The 21,507-nt window shown below is 37.8% G+C and overlaps 1 long non-coding RNA gene across 1 annotated transcript in view; it reads right to left on the bottom strand.

The window, feature by feature from the left end:
• Positions 1 to 21,507, bottom strand: part of LOC131384188 (uncharacterized) — an 80,154-nt gene that overhangs the window by 49,719 nt on the left and 8,928 nt on the right. The window contains exon 2 of the long non-coding RNA XR_009214786.1: positions 10,775 to 11,021. This is a non-coding gene — a long non-coding RNA (uncharacterized LOC131384188). The remainder of the gene's footprint in view (positions 1 to 10,774; positions 11,022 to 21,507) is intronic.

Raw genomic sequence — 21,507 nt, 5'->3', positions numbered from 1 at the left:
CTTCCACAGAGAAAAGCACTAAATGTTGGATATGTCATGTTAAACCTAAATCCTTACGTGATTTTAGAGATCCTTAAGTTTACCCTGTAACAAATTTCACCATTATTTTCAGTGTGACTATTTATTCAAATTTCACAGCTGGTGCTTTCTATAAGGTGAGGCTTTTAGAGTCATATATTCAAGTTCCATGTTTAAATCTAACTGTTTAGATCTAACAATAGGCAAAACCCATAGTGAGGGTTTTGTAGTTAAAGTATGCCAGAAACTTAATAAGAACACCAAAAGAAAGATAATTTGAAAGTTTATAGACAAACTTATAACCCCAATTCCTTAACTGTCAGTAGCTTCCAACCATGCAATAATGAGGTCGGGAGTTCGAGACCAGCCTGACCAACATGAAGAAACCCCATCTCTACTAAAAATACAAAATTAGCAGGGCATGGTGGCACATGCCTGTAATTCCAGCTACTTGGGAATCTGAGGCAGGAGAATCTCTTGAGCCTAGGAGGTGGAGGTTTTCGTAAGCCGAGATCTCGCCATTGCACTCCAGCCTGGGCAACAAGAGTGAAACTGTCAAAAAAAAAAAAAAAAAAAAAGAAAGAAAGAAAAAGAAGCCTTGGATAAATATTACTACTATTGCTTCCCTACTGGTGACCCCTAACACACAGGCATCCCACAGGGAACTACCTGTTGTGCCCTTCCAGGAGATATTTTATGTGTGGAGCATTTAATCATCAACTACATGCATGGACAACTTTATATCTCAATAAGTGGAAAATAGGAGGCCAATGTGGATTAGAAGTTCTAACAGTACCATTGTCACTCCATAACCAACTGGAAACTAAATATTGGCCTACACCTCTTAATTTGTTCTACAAAATAAAGATGAATTTGTCAGCAGTCATAAATCTCTCATGTAGAGATATTTTGAGATTTAGAGAGCATTTTTGGTAGAATACTCCTTCCCTGGCTTGGCATAAATGTAAGTAAAGTTATGATCAAAATTCTGTCTTAAACATTAGCTACTATATCTGACTCAACTGCAAAGGCTTTAGTTGCCCAGCAAACTTTTAAAAATCCTCTTGCTAAGTTTGTTTTAGGTAACAGCATTGCTTTAGACTACCTGTTGGCTGAACTGGGGCGGGGTGGGTGGGGAGGCTGGCAGAAGGTGGGGGGTGATGGCTAAGATCTCTTGCTGCACTTAGATACATGTGTCTGGTATGACAGCAGCTCCATTTTAAGAAATTAACAAACAAGCTACTTGGTTAAAACAAGTAGATTCATCTTCTGACTTATTTTAAAAATTCGTCTGATTTTAATTTGTTTATGAGAGTTCCTATTAGGAGTGCACTTCATTCAGTCTTTTGCCATTATTCTCTGATAGTTTTCATAGTAGTTTTCCTGGTGCACTGTATTTTCTCAAGAGTCTTAATGCTTGTATGCAGCTATCCACACTGCATCATATGGTCCCACTCCAGTTAGAGCAACAAAAACACAAAGAAAACCAAAAGAATCACTCGACTGACCTGACATGATAACTTGTGAATGCCATACTGAGACCAAACAATCTCAATGTGATGGTGACAAAGAGCTGCTGTGTAACTCACAAAAACAAAAGCTCTTTGGGATTCTTTCAGTAATTTTAAAAAGCATGAAATGGTTCTGAAATCCACAGTTTGAGAACCATTGTTCTAAGAATAATCTGTAAACTGAGAGCTAGTGAAAGGAAAATAAGACTGGAGGTTGGATGAGAGAGGTGGTTTGAGAGGAAGAAGAGTTCTGAGGAATGGGAAAAGAAGCACAGAACCACAGAGAGGTTTTGTTAGTCAGGAGTAACAGCACGACCCATTGTTTTCTCTTTCTCTTATTTTCATTCCAATTCATTCCTGCTTCTTGTGCTGTGCTTCTTGCTATCTATGATATACAAATTCCAAATCTCCCTGCTATATTTCCATTACCACCTATCCTGACCCCACCCCCGACCATTACCAGACAAGCACTGATATCATATGAAATTTGGAGACCAGGAATGAAGGAAACTAGATAGCGTAGGAGAAGGGAAGGGCAGATAGTAATATGCCGAATTAACCTTAGCACTTCCAGCAAGTTTTCAAAGAGCCAGTGGAGAAAGGAAAAGAGAAAGATAGCTCCACAGTGGTGTGGCTATTTATTCTTGAGTGTACATTATGAATACTCATTAAAAATTGCAAATTTCCTACCACATTCAATTAAATAGGAAAGTTTTATGAAAAACTTAAAAATTGGGAACTAATTTAAAAAAGAAAAGTTTAGTTAGTTGCCAAAGTATAAGAAAGGAAATGAAGAAAAATTGCAAAGGTATCAATGTTACAACTGAATCAAAATGGAAATTTAATATTCTTGATTATTGATACAGGATTACAATTGAAGTTATGTAAATATATTGAAATATACAAATAAGCTTTATTAAAATTAAATATCAAAAAAACTAATTGAATATACTTTTTAAGTTTTCATTTTTAAGGCCCAAGTTAGTGCTAAAACTGAGAGTACTATGAGGCAACTGGGGCCTCTTAAGTACAAATGAAATTACATTTTAAATATAAACTACTGGATGAGTTTATTATCATTATTATTTAAAATATAAATTCATTGGTGGATGTAACATCTGCTGTATGTGTGACTCTAGGTTTCTTAAATTCTCAATAAGTGACTTTGAATAATATTTGCTGTTAAAATCAACACTATATATCTCAGAAACCATATTATCTGACTTGTATACAATATCAATACGTTACTTTTGCTATGCAATAGATTTCTTTTAGAGCAGCTTATAATTTTTTCTTTAAAAATACATAAATGTGAAATGCTAACTTTTGCCACAAGGTGGCTCTTCATAGACTCTAACTGTATCATCTAAGCAGCTCTTTTTAAAAATTTCCATAAAGACTGTATTATCTCCCAAACGCTCTTTTAAAGTGAATATTATTGAATATAAAACAAGTTTTTGGAAATAGAGCAAAAATCTAAGATAAATAGTTAGATTCTTTCAGTGATTTCTGGTGTGTCACACACACACACACTCACACAGAGAGAGAGAGAGAGAGAGAGAGACTGCCATTAAAATGTATTTATTTAGAAGATATCCAGGCTCTTGAGTTACTGTAGCAGAATGTGGTACCTCCTAAGGAAGGCAGCTCCTAAATGAAAGGCACTCTGAACAGGTACGTTCATCACTTACTTGGCAATCCATGATTGCTCTTTCTTCACTTGCATAGGAGCATATCTCCCATTCAATATCCAATGAAGGATGACATATGAAATCATTCACTTAAGGAATGGCTTTACTAGCATTAGACGGAAGCCCCAAATACAAAGCATTTATCCATTAAACAAATGTATATTGGTCTAGCCTATATTCCAGACAGTACAATAGATAGATAGCTCAGCATAGTGGTTAAGAACATAGACCCTGGAGCCAAACTGTCATGCCTTCAATAGTGATTACACTTCTTATTATCAGTGTGGTCTTAGTAAAATACTTATTGCATCCAGATTTCCTTATATGTTAAATAGTTATAATAATATGATTGTCATGAGGATTAAATAACTGAGTAGAAGTAAAAGCTATAGAATAATGCTCACTATATTTAAGTGTTTCTTAAGCGGTAGCTATTATTACTAGGTGCTGTAGTGGATTTAAATCACATAGGCAAATTCCTTGACACTCCATCCATCAAAAGTCTAATTCCCTTTTACTCAGATTTGAGCTGGCCTTAGTGAAGCATTCCTAATGAATAGAATGCAGGGACTTCCAACACCAATGAGAAAAAGTGATACAACTTCAATATGCTCTTCCCTCTCTTAGGATGCCCACCCTTGGAACCCAGACGCTGCCATGAGGAAACAAGGGACTAGCTCCCACTTATGTGTGAGAACATGTGGTAGGCAGTTTCTGTTCCTGCATTAATTCCCTTAGGATTATAGCGTCCAGTTTCATCCATGTTGCTGCAAAGGACATGATTTTGTTCTTTTTATGGCCATGTAATATTCCAAGGTGTATATATATTACATTTTCTTTATCCAATCCACTATTGATGGGCACCTAGGTTGATTCCATGTCTTTGCTATTATAAATAGTGTGGCAGTGAATATACCAGTGAATGTGTTTTTTTGGTATAATTTATTTATATATACCTATTTTCCTTTAGTATATATCCAAGAATGGAATTAATAGGTCAAATGGGGGTTCTGTTTTAAATTCTCTGAGAAATCTCCAAACTGCTTTCCATAGGGAATGAACTAATTTATGTTCTCACCAACAATGTATAAATGCACTATTTTTTTCTGACACCTCGCCAGCAGTGGTTTTTTGACTTTTTAATTATAACCATTGTGACTGGTGTGAAATGGTATCTCATTGTGGTTTTGATCTGCACTTTTCTAATGATGATTGATGATGAACATTTTTTCATATGCTTCTTGGTCACTTGTATGTCTTCTTTTTCAGAAGTATCTATTCATGTCTTTGCCTATTTTTAATGGGGTTGTTTTTTGCTTGTTGATTTATTTAAGTTCCTTATAGGTTCTGGATATTAGATCTTTGTTGGATGCATAGTTTGCAAATATTTTCTCTTATTCTGTAGGTTGTCTGTTTACTCTGTTCATAGTTTCTTTTGCTGTGCAGAAGCTTTTTGGTTTAATTAGGTCCCACTTGTCAATTCTTGATTTTGGTTGCAATTGCTTTTGGGGACTTCATAAAAAATTCTTTGCCAATGACAATGTCAACAGGGGCATTTCCCAGATTTTCTTCTGGGATTTTTATAGTTTGAGGTCTTACATTCAAATCTTTACTCCATCTTGAGTTAATTTTTGTATATGGGTAAAGATAGGACTCCAGTTACATTCTTCTGCATGTGGCTCACCAGTTATCCCAGCACCACTGATTAAATAAGGAGTCCTTTTCCCATTGCTTGCTTTTGTCAGCTTTGTCAAAGATCAGATGGCTGCAGCTGTGCAGCTTTATTTCTGGGTTCTCTATTGTGTTCCATTGGTCTAAGTGTCTGTACCAGTACAATGCTATTTTGGTTACCGTAGCCTAGCATAGTTTGAAGTAGGGTAGTGTGATGCTTCCAGCTTTGTTCTTTTTGCTTAGGATTGCTTTGGCCATTTGGGCTCTTTCTTGGTTCTATATGAAGTTTGGAATTTTTTTTTTTCTAATACTGTGAAGAATGACATTGGTAGTTTAATAAGAAAAACATTAAATCTGTAGATTGCTTTGGGCAGAATGACCATTTTAATAATATTGATTTTTCAAATCTATGAGCATAGAATGTTTTTTTCATTTCTGTCATCTCTGATTTCTTTCAGCAGTGTTTTGTAGTTCTCCTTGTAGAGACCTTTCACCTCCTTGGTTAGCTGCATTCTTAGGTATTTCATTTTCTTTGTAATGAGATCACGTTCTTGATTGGACTCTCAGCCTAGACATTACTTGTGAATAGAAATGCTACTGATTTTTGTACATTGCTTTTGTATCCTGAAACCTTACTAAAATTGTTAATCAGTTCTCGTGGCCTTTTGGCAGAGTCTTTAGGGTTTTCTAGGTATAGAATCATATCATCAGTGAAGACAGATAGTTTAATTTCTTCTTTTACTATTTGGATGCCTTCTTTCTCTTGCCTGATTGCAGTAGCTAGGATTTCCAATATTATGTTGAATAAGAGTCGTGAGAGTGGGCATCCTTGACATGTTCCAGTTTTCAAGGGAAATACAGCTTTGGCTCATTCAGTATAATGTGGGCTGTGGGGATTTCATAAATGGCTTTTATTATTTTGAGGTATATTCCTTTGATGCCTAGTCTGTTGAGGGTTCTATTATAAAATGACATTTAATTTTATCAAAAGCATCTTTTGCATCCATTGAGATGATCGCATTGTTCTTTTAATTCTGATTATGTGGTGAATCACACTTATTGATTTGTGTATTTTGAATCAGACTTGCCTCTCAGGAATAAATCCTACTTGATCATGGTGTATTAACTTTATCATGTGCTGTTGGATTTGGTTTGCTAATATCCTGTTGAGGACTTTTTGCATGTATGTTCATCAGGGATATTGGCATGAAGTTTTGTTTTACTGTGTGTCTCTACCAGATTTTAGGATTAGGCTGGTGCTGGTTTCATAAAATAAGGAGGAGCCCTTTTTGCTTGATTTTTTTTGGAATAGTTTTAGTAGTATTGATACCAGCTCTTCTTTGTACATTTGGTAGAATTCAGCTATGAATTCATCTGGTCCAGGGGTGGTTTTGGTTAGTTGGTACTTTATTACTGATTTAATTTCAGAGCTCAATATTGGTCTATTCAGGGCTTCAATCACTTCCTGATTCCATCTTGGTAGATCACATATTTCCATCTAGGTTTTCTTGCTTGTATGCATAAAGTTATTCATAGTATGCTCTGAGAATCTTGTATTTCTGCAGGATTGGTTGTAATGCTGTCTTTATCATTTCTGATTGTACTTATTTGGATTTTCTCTTTCTTTTCTTTGTTAATCTAGCTATTGTTCTATCAATCTTGTTTTTTCAAGAAATCAACTCTTGGTTTCATTGATCTTTCATGCAGTTTTTTGTGTCTCAATTCCATTCAGTTCTCTAATTTCAGTTATTTCCTTTCCTCTGCTAGCTTTGGAGTTGGTTTGTTCCTTTTTCTCTGGTTCCTTTAGATGCAAAGTTAGATTGTTAATTTGAGATCTTTATAACTTCTTGATGAAGTGTTTAGCATCATAAGCTTTTCTCTTAACACTGCTTTAGCTCATCACAGAGATTTTGATAAGCTGCTTTCCTATGTTCATTAATTTCAAAAACTTTTTGATTTTTGTCTTAATTTTGAGGTTAACCCAGGAGTTATTAGTTAGCAAGTTATTTAATTTCCATGTATTTGTGTAGTTTTGAGAGATTTTCTTTTTTCTTTCTTTCTTTTTTATTTATTTATTTTTTTTTTGAGATGGAGTCTCACTCTGTCGCCCAGGCTAGAGTCCAGTGGCGCCATCTCGGCTCACTGCAAGCTCTGCCTCCTGGGTTCATGCCATTCTCCTGCCTCAGCCTCCCGAGTAGCTGGGACTACAGGCACCCGCCACCATGCTCAGCTAATTTTTTGTATTTTTAGTAGAGACAGGGTTTCACCATGTTAGCCAAGATGGTCTCAATCTCCCGACCTCGTGATCCGCCCACCTCAGCCTCCCAAAGTGCTGGGATTATAGGCATGAGCCACTGCGCCTGGCTGAGAGATTTTCTTGATATCGGTTTGTATTATTTTACTGTGATCTCAGAGTGTGCTTGGTATGATTTCAATTTTTTAAATTAATTTATTTATTTAGACAGAGTCTCGCTCTGCTGCCCAGACTGGAGCGCAGTGGCACAATCTTGGCTCGCTGCAATCTCCACCTCTCAAGTTCAAGTGATTCTCACGCCTCAGCCTCCCCAGTAGCTGAGAATGCAGGTGCAAAAAAAAAAAAAAAAAATTGTATCTTTACTAGAGATAGGGTTTCACCATGTTGGCCAAGCTGGTCTTAAACTTTTGACCTCAAGTTGATCCACCTACCTCAGCTTCCCAAAGTGCTGGGATTACCAGTGTGAGCCACTGTGCCTGGCCAATTTTTTGAGTTTAGAGACTTTCATGACAAAGAATGTGGTAAATCTTAGAATATGTTCTGTGTGCAGGTGAGAAGAATGTATATTCTGTGGTTGTTGGATACAATGTTCTGTAGATGTCTATTAAGTCCCATTGGTCAAGTGTCAAGTTTAAATCCAGAGTTTGTTAGTTTTCTACCTTGATGGATCTATCCAGTGGGGTGTTGAAGTTCCCCTACTATTAGTGTGTGGTTATCTAAGTCTTTTTGTAGGCCAGGAAGAACTTGTTTTATGAACCTGGGTGCTCCAGTGTTGGATGTGTATAAATTTAGGATAATTAAGTCTTCTTGTTGGAATGTACCCTTTGTCATTATGTAATACACTTCTTTGTCCTTAATTTTTATTGGTTTACAATCTGTTTTATCTGACATAAGAATAGTGACTCCAGGCCAGATGCAGTGGCTCACACCTGCAATCCCAGCAATTTGGGATGCCGAGGCGGGAGGATCATGAGGTCAAGAGATCAAGACCATCCTGGACAACATAGTGAAACCCCGTCTCTACTAAAAATAAAAAGAATCAGCCAGGCATGGTGGCGAGCGCCTGTAGTCCCAGCTACTAGGGAGGCTGAGGCAGAAGAATCACTTGAACCTGGGATGCAGAGGTTGCAGTGAGCCGAGATTGTGCCACTGTACTCCAGCCTGGTGATGGAGTGAGATTTGATCTCAAAAAAAAAAAAAAAAAAAAAAAAGTGACTCCTGCTCTTTGCTCTTTTATTTCCATTTGCATGGTAGATCCTTCTCCATTACTTTACTTTGAGCCTGTGGGTGTTATTACATGTGAGGTGGATCTCTTGATCCAGCTTGTTACCCTATGCCTTTATCCAGCTTGTTACCCTATGCCTTTTACGTGAGGCAATTAGCCCATTTACATTCAAGGTTAGTATTGATATGTGAGCTTTTGATCCTGTCATTGTGTTGTTAGCTGGTTGTTACGCAGACTTGATTGGATAATTGCTTTATAGTGCCTGTAGGCTATGTGCTTAAGTGTCTTTTCACGGTAGCAACTGTCATTCTTTTGATATCATGTTTAGTATACCATTGAGGACTTATTGTAAGGCTGGTCTAGTTGAAATTATCCCCTGAGCATTTGCTTGCCTGAGAAAGATTTTATTTCTCCTTCACTTATGAATCTTAGTTTAGTAGGATATAAAAATTCTTGGTTAGAATTTCTTTTAAGGACACTGAAAAGAGGCCCCATCTCTTCTGGCTTGTACAGTTTCTGGTGAGAGGTCTTCTGCCAGCCTGATGGCTTTCTATCTGTACATGAATTGACCCTTATCTCAAGCTGCCTATAAGATTTTTCCTTTTGTATTGTCCTTGGTGAGTCTGATGACTATGTGCCTTGGGGATGCTTGTATAGTGTATAGTTAGAGTTCTCTGTTTCTTGGAATTGCATGTCAATCTCTCTAGCAAGATTAGATAAATTTTCATCAACTCTACCCTCAGATATATTTTCCAAGTTGCTTATTCTCTCTCCTTTTCTCTCAGGAATGCCAATGAGTCATAGCTTTTGTCTCTTTACATAATCCCATACTTCTTGGAGGTTTTGTTCATTGTTCATTTTTCAAAATTCTTTTTTTTTTTTTTTTTTTGGTTTGAGTTAATCCGAATAACCAGGCTTTAAACTCAGATTCTTTCCCCAGATTGATTTATTATGCTGTTAATACTTCCAATTGTATTATAAAATTCTTGTAGTGAATTTTTCAGCTCTAGAAGTTCAGTTTGGTTTTATCTTAAAATAGCTATTTTGTATTTCAGCTCTTGGATTATTTTACTGGATGCTTTGGATTTCTTGGATTGGGTTTCAACTTCCTTCTGATCTCAATGCGCTTCCTTTCCACCCAGATTCTGAATTCTATGTTTGTCATTTTAGACATTTCAATCTCATTAAGAACCATTGCTAGAGAGCAAGTGGACTTTTTGGAGGTAAGGTGACACTCTGGCTTTCTGAATTGTCAAAGTTCTTGTGCTGATTCTTTCTCATCTGGGAGAGCTGATGCTCCTTTAATTGTGGTGTACGTTGAGTATAGTCCGTTGGCTTCTTTTTTGATACTTTCAGGCCAGGGCTCTGTAAGGAATTTTTATATGTAAGTGAATTCCTGTACTTGGTTTCAACAGTGTATGTATTAGCCCAATAATTTTTGGTGGTATAGTTTGAGCTCTGATCCAGTAGACAGTGCTTATAAGTAATGGTTGGTAGCTAGGCTAATACCCAGTTGCATAGCCTTTTTGGACTTCCTTTCATTCAAAGGCATACTCTCCAGTGTATGGATGGGAGAGAGATGGCCCCCTCATGAGGTCTGCTTCTTGGCCTTGGGGAAGTCCCCTCCAATCACTTGTGCCACATTTGCATTTTGTTGTTGTTGTTGTTGTTGTTAGGTGTTGTGGGCCATGCGGCTCCCTTGTGCAGGGGCTGCAATTGAAAGGCCACATCCTTTCTGGGCCAGCCCTGTGGAGGGAGGCATGCCCCATTCCTGCCCTGGCCCAGAAACCCACAAGTCTTGCCCATCTCAGTGCTCTGAGAGTGAGGGCTCCACCCCGACTTAATTGCTGGTCACAGATCTCAGCTTGGTACTCCCAAGCTGCATGCCACAGCTCTGGGGGGTACCAGGATGTTCTGTGGCTTGGGTTTGGGTTCCAAATGCATTAGGGAATCTGATGTGCTTTCAGGTCACCAGAAAAATACTCAGGTGGGGCAATGGATTCAGATTGGGCTGCAGAGGCTGTGTTTGGTACCCACTCCTGTGAGGTGGCTAGGCATGGGCCTTGGGAGAGGCTGGTGGGCAGGAAGTCTTATGGAATAGACATGTCCCAGTCCCATGAGGCAGCCAGCCCCAGTTTCTCCTGGCTTGGTGGTCAGCTAGAGCCAGAGCCTCCAAGAAGAGGATTGGGGGCTTCGGGGGATGGGTACCTATGACCATGCTCCATCAGAGCTTCCAAGCACTCAAAAGTTCCTGGGATCTCTGCTGTCCAAAATCCTGTCTCTGCCTTCTCCCAGGGGCAATCCACCTGCCAGCTCACATGTCCATGGGGATACGGGTTCCCCTGTAGCTAGGATCCCAGATGTCTGCAGTGAGAGTGAGCCACCCGTCAGTTCCCTCACTCACCACTTTCCCAGGAGCCATTCAAGGCTGGGAGTTAGCCCTCGCATTCAGGTGCCCCATGCAGGGTTCCCAGCTTCCTCTTTCTTCAGCTACAGCTTCAGCATCATCTCTCCATCCACTCTTGGCATTTTCTCTCTGAAGATCTGCCCAAATTATGTTGGTTTACTCAATAATTTGGTCTCTCTTGGTGGGAGTGACACCTGCTGGCTGCATCTCATTGGCCATCTTTTCCTCAGTCTCGATTAAATATCTTTTGTTGGTGAAAAGAATAAATGAGATAGCACATGTAAAGTTAACTAGCTCTGATCTGACACACAATTTCCAACTCCAAGCAAAATTGCCCCTCTCTTCTTTATGCTTATTTATGATCAGATACTCTGTTGAGAGACACATCTGAGCATCTAGAACACTTTTATTATCTTTACTGATTTAAATGCCTATCTCTACCTAAGTGCTGATTGAAGTCAATATGTATGAAGTATTTACTTTTATGTGGCCAGCACCTAGAATTATTCTTCACACATAAAAGGTGTCCAAGAAATGTTGGCTGGCTGAATGGGGAAACACATGGAAACAATTTCAATGCAGTGTGACAAAGACCAAACTCTCTACAAAACACTAACAAGAACATAGAAGAAGAAACGTCAAGTAAGCTTGGAAAATTTGTGAAACACACACACACAGCGGATTTAATATGTGAGCTTTATAAATGGAGATCCTCAGAGAAGAGGAAAGAAACAGCACAGACCAACGAAAGGAGACATTTCACATTTATGAAAAGTGATTGATCCAGGACCTGGATTAAGAGGAGAGAAAAAGAAAATAAGAAATGATGTGGCTAGAGTTGGTATGCAGGAGCCACATTATAAAGGTCCTTGTGTGCCAGCTGTCAGAATAAAGGGTTTTTCATTTTATCTCCATTGGTAGAGGCTCCAACTTAAGTGACTGAAATAATAAAGAATTTTGAGAGATGAACTATAATGCATGTAGGTTTGTGTTCCAGAATGCTCACTTTAGTAGCAAAGTCAAGAAAGGGTGTCCAGTATCTAGGAGACTAATCTGGAGCTAACTGTATGAGTCCAAGGCAATTTATGTAAATACCTAAGGTATGTATTTGTGGTGATGCTAGAAGAGAAAATAGTTTTAGCTGATATTTAGAAACCAATCAACAGGGATTGCTTCTGACAAGGGGAAGTAATACAGGTAGGGAAATCTAGGACAATTCCCAAGTTTTTGGCCTTGGGTGGCCTGGTAGGCAGCGATATCATCACCAAAGTAGAGAAGACAAGGAATAGCTAGGTAGAGAGGAGGGGGCACGAAAGAAATGATTACTTTAAAGTACTGATGGAACATTCAGATAGAAATATTCAACCAGCTTTTGGAAATAAGCCTAGGTGGTGTGCTCCTTCCTTTTCTGTTCCACAGAGTGTGTCTCTTCTCTTCTAGGGAAGAGAAAACTGGAGGCAGGGGCCAACATTACCATTTCTCCAGCTGAACTGTTGTCAGTGGGCAGATGCTCCTCATCACTAAGCAGCTACAATAAAGTCAGTGCTTCTACCAATGGATCACTATAAGGAATAGCCTTCCTCCACCTGTTTTAGATACCACCTAACCTGACTTTCCACAAATGAATACAGATGCCGGTGAAAGGGTAAGAAGATCTTTATTGAGAAAGAATTCTTCAAAGCTATCCCAACCTTGCTCTAAAAGCTGCACATCTGTTACCTATTATTTGGGATACCGAATTTTTCTGCCTCTTATCTAGGGTTTACATAGATCCTCACTATTGATTGCCTCTCATTAGGTCATTAACTTTCCTTGGAGGAAACATTATTGATTGTTTTGCAACATTCATGTTCTATTCTCCCTTCCTAACAGCTTTCAGGTTTTAATTTAGATATCCATATTCGTGCCCATGTAACCTACATATTTTATGTAAAGCTGACTCAGATTCTCCAACCTCAGGGGTAGACCTTGGTTGACCTAAGACAGCAAACATGATCTCTTCCCCTGACCAAAGTCACTGATAGATTGTTGGGCATGTGACTTAAACAGTTTAGTCAATATGAATCTCAGGACTCTTGGTTGGCATATTTAGACAAAAGTTCTTTCTCACTGGACTAACCGGAGAAACACATATGCTTGATTACTACTAGCAGCCACTCTACATCCACGAGGCTAATTAACCTAACACCACAGAAAGGAGAACAGAAAGTCTTGCAATCATCCAAACCTGATCTGTCCTATTTCTGGATTTTTCAGAGAATTAAACCAAAAATTTTCTTACTAATGTTTCAGCAAGTTTAAGCCATAGTTTCTATTATTTATACCCCCAAAGCATACTACCTAATTCTGGACGTGGTATTAAAAGATGAAATGGGCTGAGTGAGAGAGGCAGGGTACAGGGCAATATCTTCTATTGAGTAGTAGGCTATTCTGATTATGAGGTTGAAAAAATAAATGTTGTTTAAACTGTTAACTGCTGTGATGGGAAAGAAACAGCCACACTTCATAAACACTGCATTCTCCAAAAGGGCACATCATCCAATCTTAAGACCTCCTCTAACAGTACCTGGGTGATGTTGGTGATTGGGCCAGTTCTCTGAACTGGCACTCCTCAATAAGAATTTTGGAAAATATTGGTAGCTTTAACTACTTGTGCACTATACTCTTAGGACATGGGGACACTTAGCAACTTGTATCTTCAGCTTCGGATTTTAGCTATTTCAGGACAACACAGAAATCTCATTTGTCACCTAGTTGCATAATCTTTATCTCTGTGTTTATACCTTCATCTATACTTATAGCCATAGCCATACCTATACCTATATGAATATCCATATACATGCTTATGTCTATATTTATGCACATATATATCCGTATTTATGCACATGTCTATGTATAAATATATACATCCAGCTGCATACATAATACAGTTATGCATCACTTAACAGCAGGTATACATTCTGATAAATGCATCATTAGGTGATTTTGTCATTGTGCAAACAGAGTGTACTTACACAAACCTAAATAGCAAGGAGGCTGAGAAAGCAAGTATTTTGCAATTTACAATTTTATATTGGGAAGTGCGCTCTGACCTCTTACCAAGATACATAGGGCAGAAATTACCTAGGCACAGCAAAAGATTCAGAGAGTTGGCTACCAATAGGGTCCGTTAGAGAGTTGTTACATGAGCTTCTGCCACACCCAGGCTTATTACACATCTAGTTTAGATGGTACAGCCTATTGCTCCTGTGCTACAAACCTATACAGCAGGTCACTGTACTAAATACTATAGGTTATTGTAGCACTATGATGTCTGCATATATATAAACATCTCTAAATATAGAAAAGGTATTGTGCTATGACACTACAATGGCTACAACATCTCTAGGTGATAGGAATTTTTCAGCTCCAATATGATGTTATGGGACCACCATCAGATATGCAGTTCATCATGATCAAAACATTGTTATGAGACACATGACTATACTGTATTGTTGTAATATTAGAATTATTATAACAGTTAAATAAGTAAATATATGTAGATGCTCAATTGATATTTGTCGAATAAATAAAAGGTTCCTGCAAAATTTTAAATTCTCAATAAAGGCTAGCCATTATTATTTGTATCTATTGTATCTATCGTAGTATAGATAGTTACAGCAGAAAATCCTAACTTAAGCTTGCTTATCAATAGAAAACATATTATCTCATGTAATTTCAAATTCAAAAGCAGAGTAGACTCTAAGTACAGTACAATCAAAGGCTCAATGATATTATCTAAATGCTTTATCATTCTTCATTCTGCTGTCCTCATATTGGCTTCATTCACAAGTGATTCCCTTGCAATTGCAGGATGACTGCCAAAGGCAATCAGGACTCTGTGCTTTTTTTGTTCATATTCAATTGAAGAGAAGAGGAGAATATTTTCCCCCACGCACAAGAAATAAGTACTTCCCTTCTCTTAGCCTTTTTCTTGGCCCTTTTCTTCACATGCTTATGTAACAAGCAGCCAAAAGTGGCTCTGTCCAATTTAAGGAAGATATTAAAGATATTGACTAGCTCATAGAAATTCTAGAAAGCTTGGGGACAATGCAGCCAGAAATGAAGCTTCAAACTAAACCACAAAACTAGTCTTGTGAGGATGCTGTTACCACTGAACATTAGACCCTATACTTCAGACACCAAGCAGGTTCCTTTGATTAGCAATGCCTAGGGCATGTATCTATACATTAGTTTCAAAGGAGGCTGAGAAAGCAAGTATGTTAACAATTTACAATTTTATAGTGGGAAGTGGGCTCTGACCTCTTACCAAAATACAGAGGGCAAGGATTCCCTAGACACAAGAAAGGATTCAGAGAGTTGGCTGCCAATAAGGTCCATTAGACAGTTGTTACAGAAGTTTCTGCCAACTCAGCCACCCACGTAGTATGGTGCTCCCTGAGGAGAAGAGGATTGTGAACAGAACTGAAAGAACTGGCTCACCAAACTCTGTAACACTTTCAGATTCATGTAAAAATTAAAGAAGCTTCTCCATTTCAGTTGACTTGTACTGAGTCTCCAGCTTAGTGGAGGTAGGTAGCATTACCGACAGCTCTCTAGCTTGCATCCATAGTGTCAGAGTTTAACTCAAGAGACACTGCATGACTAATCTCTGTTAGGGCAAAGGCTAGTGCAGAGCTGTCAAGGCAAGCAGTGACTCAGCCAGCGGCAAAGGCAGTGACAGCAGCTCATCCAGCAACAGTGACAGGGAACAATAACCAGAACAGATTCCCTAGAGCATTGAATATGCCTTTTAGGGATGCCAAGAATACTCAGGAAAAGAAAAATCTACAAGGGCCTGAATTCGTTAACAAGGAAGTCAGGGTTTGAAATGAGGAGGAATTGGGTATTAAATTTAGAAATCTAATGTCTCAGGGACATATGGATCACATATGCGATTAGAGAAACATCTAGCATTTACTTCCTGGAATCGGAGCTCTTACAGGACAGAAAACGGAGCACTTTTGATAACAAGTTTCCCTTTTTCTTGTGAGGCAGTTTTCCTGGAAGCTCAGCCACCAGATTTTTGCAAGGTTGTTTTCTTGTAGACACTAAAATTTCAGCAGTCATGACACATTCTCAGAAAAACTTGATTTGATACTCCAATCTATAATTGCTTCACTTCCCCCACCTAAGCAACTCTTATATTACTCTATTTTATTTTCTGCAAAGAATATGAATCTAAATTCTTAAAACTTAGTTATTATGTTTACGACTGCTCCCGCATAAGCCTTCACCAGAGTCCACCAGAATATGGACCTCATGAGAACAGTGAACTTTCATATCTTGTTACTAGTAAATTCCTGCAGTCTTAGAACAATAACTGGCACATATGGTAGACACTCGAGAAATATTTGTTGAATAAGTATTAAGATCTGGATCCTCACAGAACTAAGGCCATTATTATAACCATGTAAAAATTCCAGTTTTATGCCTGCAAGTCTTTATTTCAATTCAAACAATACTGTCTCATTATTAGGCAACTTCTATATAATATCCTTTACACATTTCTGCCTGGGACACTCTTCTACCCAACTATATTCCTCGTCTCCTCTCCAGAAACATGCTTCACCTGATCAACACCTTCCAATCTGTCCAGTTGATCCAGTCTTTCAACATAGAAAATGAAAGAAGTGAGACATCAGAACTAATACCAGAGAGTAAGTCAGAAAAACAACAGAAGACTGGAGGACAGAATAGGCACAGGATAACATCAGTTTACCAAGATGAAATATTTTTAGGGGCCAAAGCTAGGGTGCATAAATTATGCTAGAACTAGCTAATGGTCAAAGTGAAAGAAAAAAACTGAAATCATTTGGACTAGATACTATGTGTATCAAATGGTGTGCAGAACCCAGGACTTCCTGGAACTAAGCAGAGACTTATTTTTCAACCAGTGTCTTGCCAAGTGTGGCTTTTTAAAGGTCCAGGCTCCACTTCCAAGAGTGAAGGAGAATGTAAGGTGGAGTGGGAATCTGAGCATGGGTTTTGGAGACAGACAGAACTGGTTTTGAGTCCTAACGATGCCAAACAAGATAACTTCTCAGAATAACTTTCCCAAAGGACAAGCTAATCAACCTCTCAGCAACTCAAATCTGTGAAATACAATTATATTAGTAGTACCACCTCATTGTATTATTGTGAGGATTAAATAAATCAATGTAATGTGTTAATTTATTATGGAACTCATTTCACAACTTATACAAATATTGAATCATCATGTTGTACACCTTAAATTCATACAATTTTATTTGTACATTGAATCTAAATAAAACTGGAAAAACCAAATAAGTAAATAAAAGTCCAAAGGAAAAAAACAAATATGGGTCAAAAATTAATGGACAAGGTCAACAGCACAGTTCTCTGCTCTGAACTGCTATTTGTTCATTTAACAAATATCTATATACATTATTACTAATATTGTTTACATCTTTTAAAGTAGCTGAGCTGCCTAGTTGACTCAGGAGGTAATGATAATAGCTATTGGGTTTTTTTGGCAGTCACTTTGCTAAGCATTTAACAAGCAGGATTGTTTTTAGTTTTCAAAATAACCTCATAAGAACTATTATTGCCCCATATTTCACATGAAAAACATCAAAAGTAACCCAAACAAAAGACTTGTGGGTAAGCCAGATGTTTAAGTCCTCCCTGAAGAGGTTTCAAGCTCCTCTAGAAGATAAGCGGGAATCCTGGTGTTGATGGGTTAGAGACTTGCTGCATTTTCAAGGCTGTTTTCTCCTTGGAAACTTTTTTTTTTCTTTTTTGGAGGAGTCTTTTATAAACTGGGCTGTTAAAATCCCTAGCACTGGGAACTCAGAGAATATATATCATTCTCTACACGTATGCCACGAGTTATCTCAAACGTACTTAAGACAAAGACTTAAATACACTATAATGTCTGATTCATTGGTCTATTTAATTTCAGAAGTTTAACTTTATAAAAATTTTATTTTGGCTCTTCCTAGTGCCTTTTATGGATCTTAGCAATGCTAACTAGGCTGTAATATTTGTTTTGTTATTGACTTCAGATTTCCATTGATAGACATAAACTCAACAGTTAGATCTGAAGTGGACCTTAGAAATTACCTATATAGTCCACTGGTTTACAAATTACTCAAATAATTAAAGGTGTTCCTTCTCTTTAACCAGAGCAGTTTCGCTTTTGTTTTATGGAGTGAGCTTCCATTTATTGTTTCTACAAAACATAATTTCACTAAGAATGTGTGTGTATAAGTTTATTTATATTAAACCACCACACTGATCTAATAAGAAAACTTTACTCATTTTCATTTATTTAATCATTCAGTTTAGCACCACTAAGTGCCAATGTTTCTTTCAGCCAGTGGAGAAGAAAACAAAAAAGACACTCTCTCAGCCTTAAGGCCTTCCTGTTCTGGTCAGGAAGGCAGACATACAGAGATAACTGCATTGATGGGAATAAGGCCATAGCAGAGGCTTGCCGAAGAAATATTTAGGCAAGAGAATAGGGTCTGGAGGCAGGGAACCTAAGACCAATTCATGCTGACTTCCTAAAACTGAATCAAAAGGAAAACCCCACCTCTCCACACCCAAGTGACAAAAGGGTCAGAGGCTACTCCCTTTGCAACATGCCCACTTCCACTGTGCACAGATGAAAAATGGAATGTACCTCTGATTGGTCCTCTCTCACAACCAATCATACTAGTCATAGGCCAAATCTTCATTTACATGGCATATAACCAAGTAATCAATGGGAAGCCTCTAGAGGGTCTTTAAACCCCAGAAAATTCTGTAATTAGGGCTCTTGAATGACTTGCTCGAGCCTGCTTCCACTCTGTGGTGTGTACTTTCAATAAATCTGTGCTTTTGTTGCTTCATTCTTTCATTGCTTTGTTTGTGCATTTTGTCCAATTCTTTGTTCAAAGTGTCAAGAATCTGGATGACTCGTAGTCAAGACCTTCCACCAGTAACACTATGAGGACATGGTGGAGGGAGATTGGGAAAAGCTTTCAGAGAGGATATGACCTAGGGCTGAGCCTCATTAATAGGATGAGAGAAGTGCAAGAATTACACACAAAAGCAACAACAAAAGCTAGCAACAGAAAAAAATAGAAAGCTCAGAATGGGAAATAATTGATGTACCTGTACTTTGAGGTTAATTGCATATGGTAAGCCCTCAATAAATAGCTGGTTAATTTATTTACCAACTAAATTCTTATTCTGGAGGAAATAGGCCTGTGAAAGTCAGTTCATGAAGTGGCTTACAGGTGTATCCAAATAATTTGGATTTATTCTCTAATCCAGGACCTGAAAATGCAAATGTCTACAGGGATCTTGTAAAAATGTGAATAAGTTGGCCAGGTGTAAAAAAAAAATAGTAATTATGAAGACTACACCTTATTATTGTCAACACATGGATGTCTAATACATACTCCTGGCCCTTAGGCTACATACATAAATAAATACAAACAATATCAATATAACATGATGATTTGTCTCCATTCATGTACCAAAAGCAATAAGATCATAGAGGAGGGCTTACTTAATTCATCTGAAGGAAGCAGGAAGATATTACTAATATTTTATTTGAGGTGAACTTGAGGAATAAGCTGAAGCTTATCTCTCTATTCCTAGCTGCACTCCAACATACTCCTTGCATTCCAATCAGGCTGGTCTCCTAACTGTCCCGCAACACCCCACACTCCTACGTCCTCTCTCAAGTCTTTCACTTTGCCTGGTGTGCTCTGCCTTCTTTACTTACTCAATTTTTACCAACCCTTATAGACTCAGTGCAGACCTTCCTCAACCATAAAATCCTTGAAGACTTCCCAGGTACCAAATGCTAATTGAGAACATACCAGAGGTTGGACATACTGGAAAGTGGAAAGACACATATGACACAGCAGAGTGTAGAAGTGCTCAGGAAAGAGCGTTTTCTTGTATGTGATGAGAAATTTATGGGTTTGGGAGTCAACGAGTAATTGGCTCTGTGACCTCAGCAAGATCATCTAGCCTGTGTTTGCCTCAGTTTTCTTAGCTAGAAAAATGGACGCTTATCCTCATGGTCGTTATGCTTCCTTTCAATTCTAAGATTATGACTCTGATTTTTAAGAACAATGTGATCTCTTACGTTTCCAGTAGGATTTCCACGTTTTCAGAACTTTTCTGTATAATATGATCAGTATAAAATCACTCATCAATGGTAGCACTATTGAAGTAAATATAACTCTTACCCTGGGTTTAAAAAGTTGCATAGGTCACAGGTTCATTGAGATAAAATCAGCTGTCATGTTACCCTGTTACTGTTTTGGTTATCTCACATTAAGAGTAGATTGTGGTTCTTTCTCTGGACCTGCAATTTCATGGCAGTAAGAAGATAGAGGGCAGGTGGACTATAGATCCTGAATATTAAGATTAAAGAAAGACTGCCTATGAAAAACAACATACATGAATTAAAGAATCTATAGAATTAAACCAAAATAATTAATGAAGTTGTTATTTTGTGTTATTTTAGTAATTATGGAAGCATTATTTATGTTACAAACAGAAAACAAGTTATGAAATACCATACTTTAAGATCTTAGATGATAAATTATTGACAGCTATTTGCAAAAACTGGGAGGGTATTTTCTTAGCATCTACTATTTATTGTCAGTTTGCCTCATTCCAACTGGCTGCAATAGTTGTACTTTTGGTTTTAAGCAAAAGAACCAACTCCAGCTAGATTTAAGCAAAGGCTAATCTATTGAAAGAACATTAGATTATATCTGGAATCCAACGAAAAGTCCAGAAGGGAGAGGAACCAGATCAACTTCAGGAACCTTAGCAGTAGAACTTCATGGACCTTCTCGCCACAGATTTTCCTTTAGTTTGACTTTAGTTCCTGCGACCTCCCACCTGTATCTCTCCTCCTGTCCCCAAATTTTAATTTCTAGGAAAAAGCATATGTTGAGCACAACTTGGGTCAAATGTCCTGCTCAAGCACAACCAACTATGACAAAAGCATATGTCAAAAGAGTGATATATTACAAACATGGCCACCAGAGACCCTGCCTTGTAGAAGAGACCAATGTTTGCGAAAGGGAGAAATGTTGGTATCCAGCAAGCCACCTCAAGAGATGTCTGCCCATTGCACAGGCTTTTTTCTGCTGTGATTTTTACCTCCTTCCTCCCTTCCCCAATTATCCATATTTATATATCACTGTATAAAATTATACCTTGCCCTTCTAGTAGTTATAAAATTAAAATAATGAAAGGGCAGAATAAACAATCTTCTGTTATTCTATAAGTGAAAATATAAACAATTTGTTTGATTGTACCATATAGAGGCATCCAGAAGCTAGACTAACATATTACAAAAATAGGGACTAATCATCAGATATAGTCTATGAATATCTAATAACTTTAATAATAATAAATTTGTCTAATAACTTTGACCAATCACAGAATAATCTTTCTTGATTACCAAAGGTGTTTACTCCATTTCTTGAAAGTAAAATCTAAAACATTTATCAATACCATATATTCTGAAAGATAAAGAAAACATGTAGTATGTATGTTATACTCCCTTTAATAGTTTGTGGAGGAAGTTCTTCTTGGACAATTTCAAAGACCTGGATCTTTATCCTTCTCTTAATTGTTATCTGTACACCCTTACTTCTTGAAAGTATAATTCTCCTTGGCTTCCTAGATATTGGACTATCAGGTTTCCT

Source organism: Hylobates moloch, unplaced genomic scaffold (genome assembly GCF_009828535.3).
Source record: "Hylobates moloch isolate HMO894 unplaced genomic scaffold, HMol_V3 SCAFFOLD_9, whole genome shotgun sequence".
NCBI classification, from domain to species: Eukaryota; Metazoa; Chordata; class Mammalia; order Primates; family Hylobatidae; genus Hylobates; species Hylobates moloch.
The sequence above is the reverse complement of the archived record's forward strand: the minus strand, read 5'-3'. Positions and strand labels throughout refer to the sequence as shown.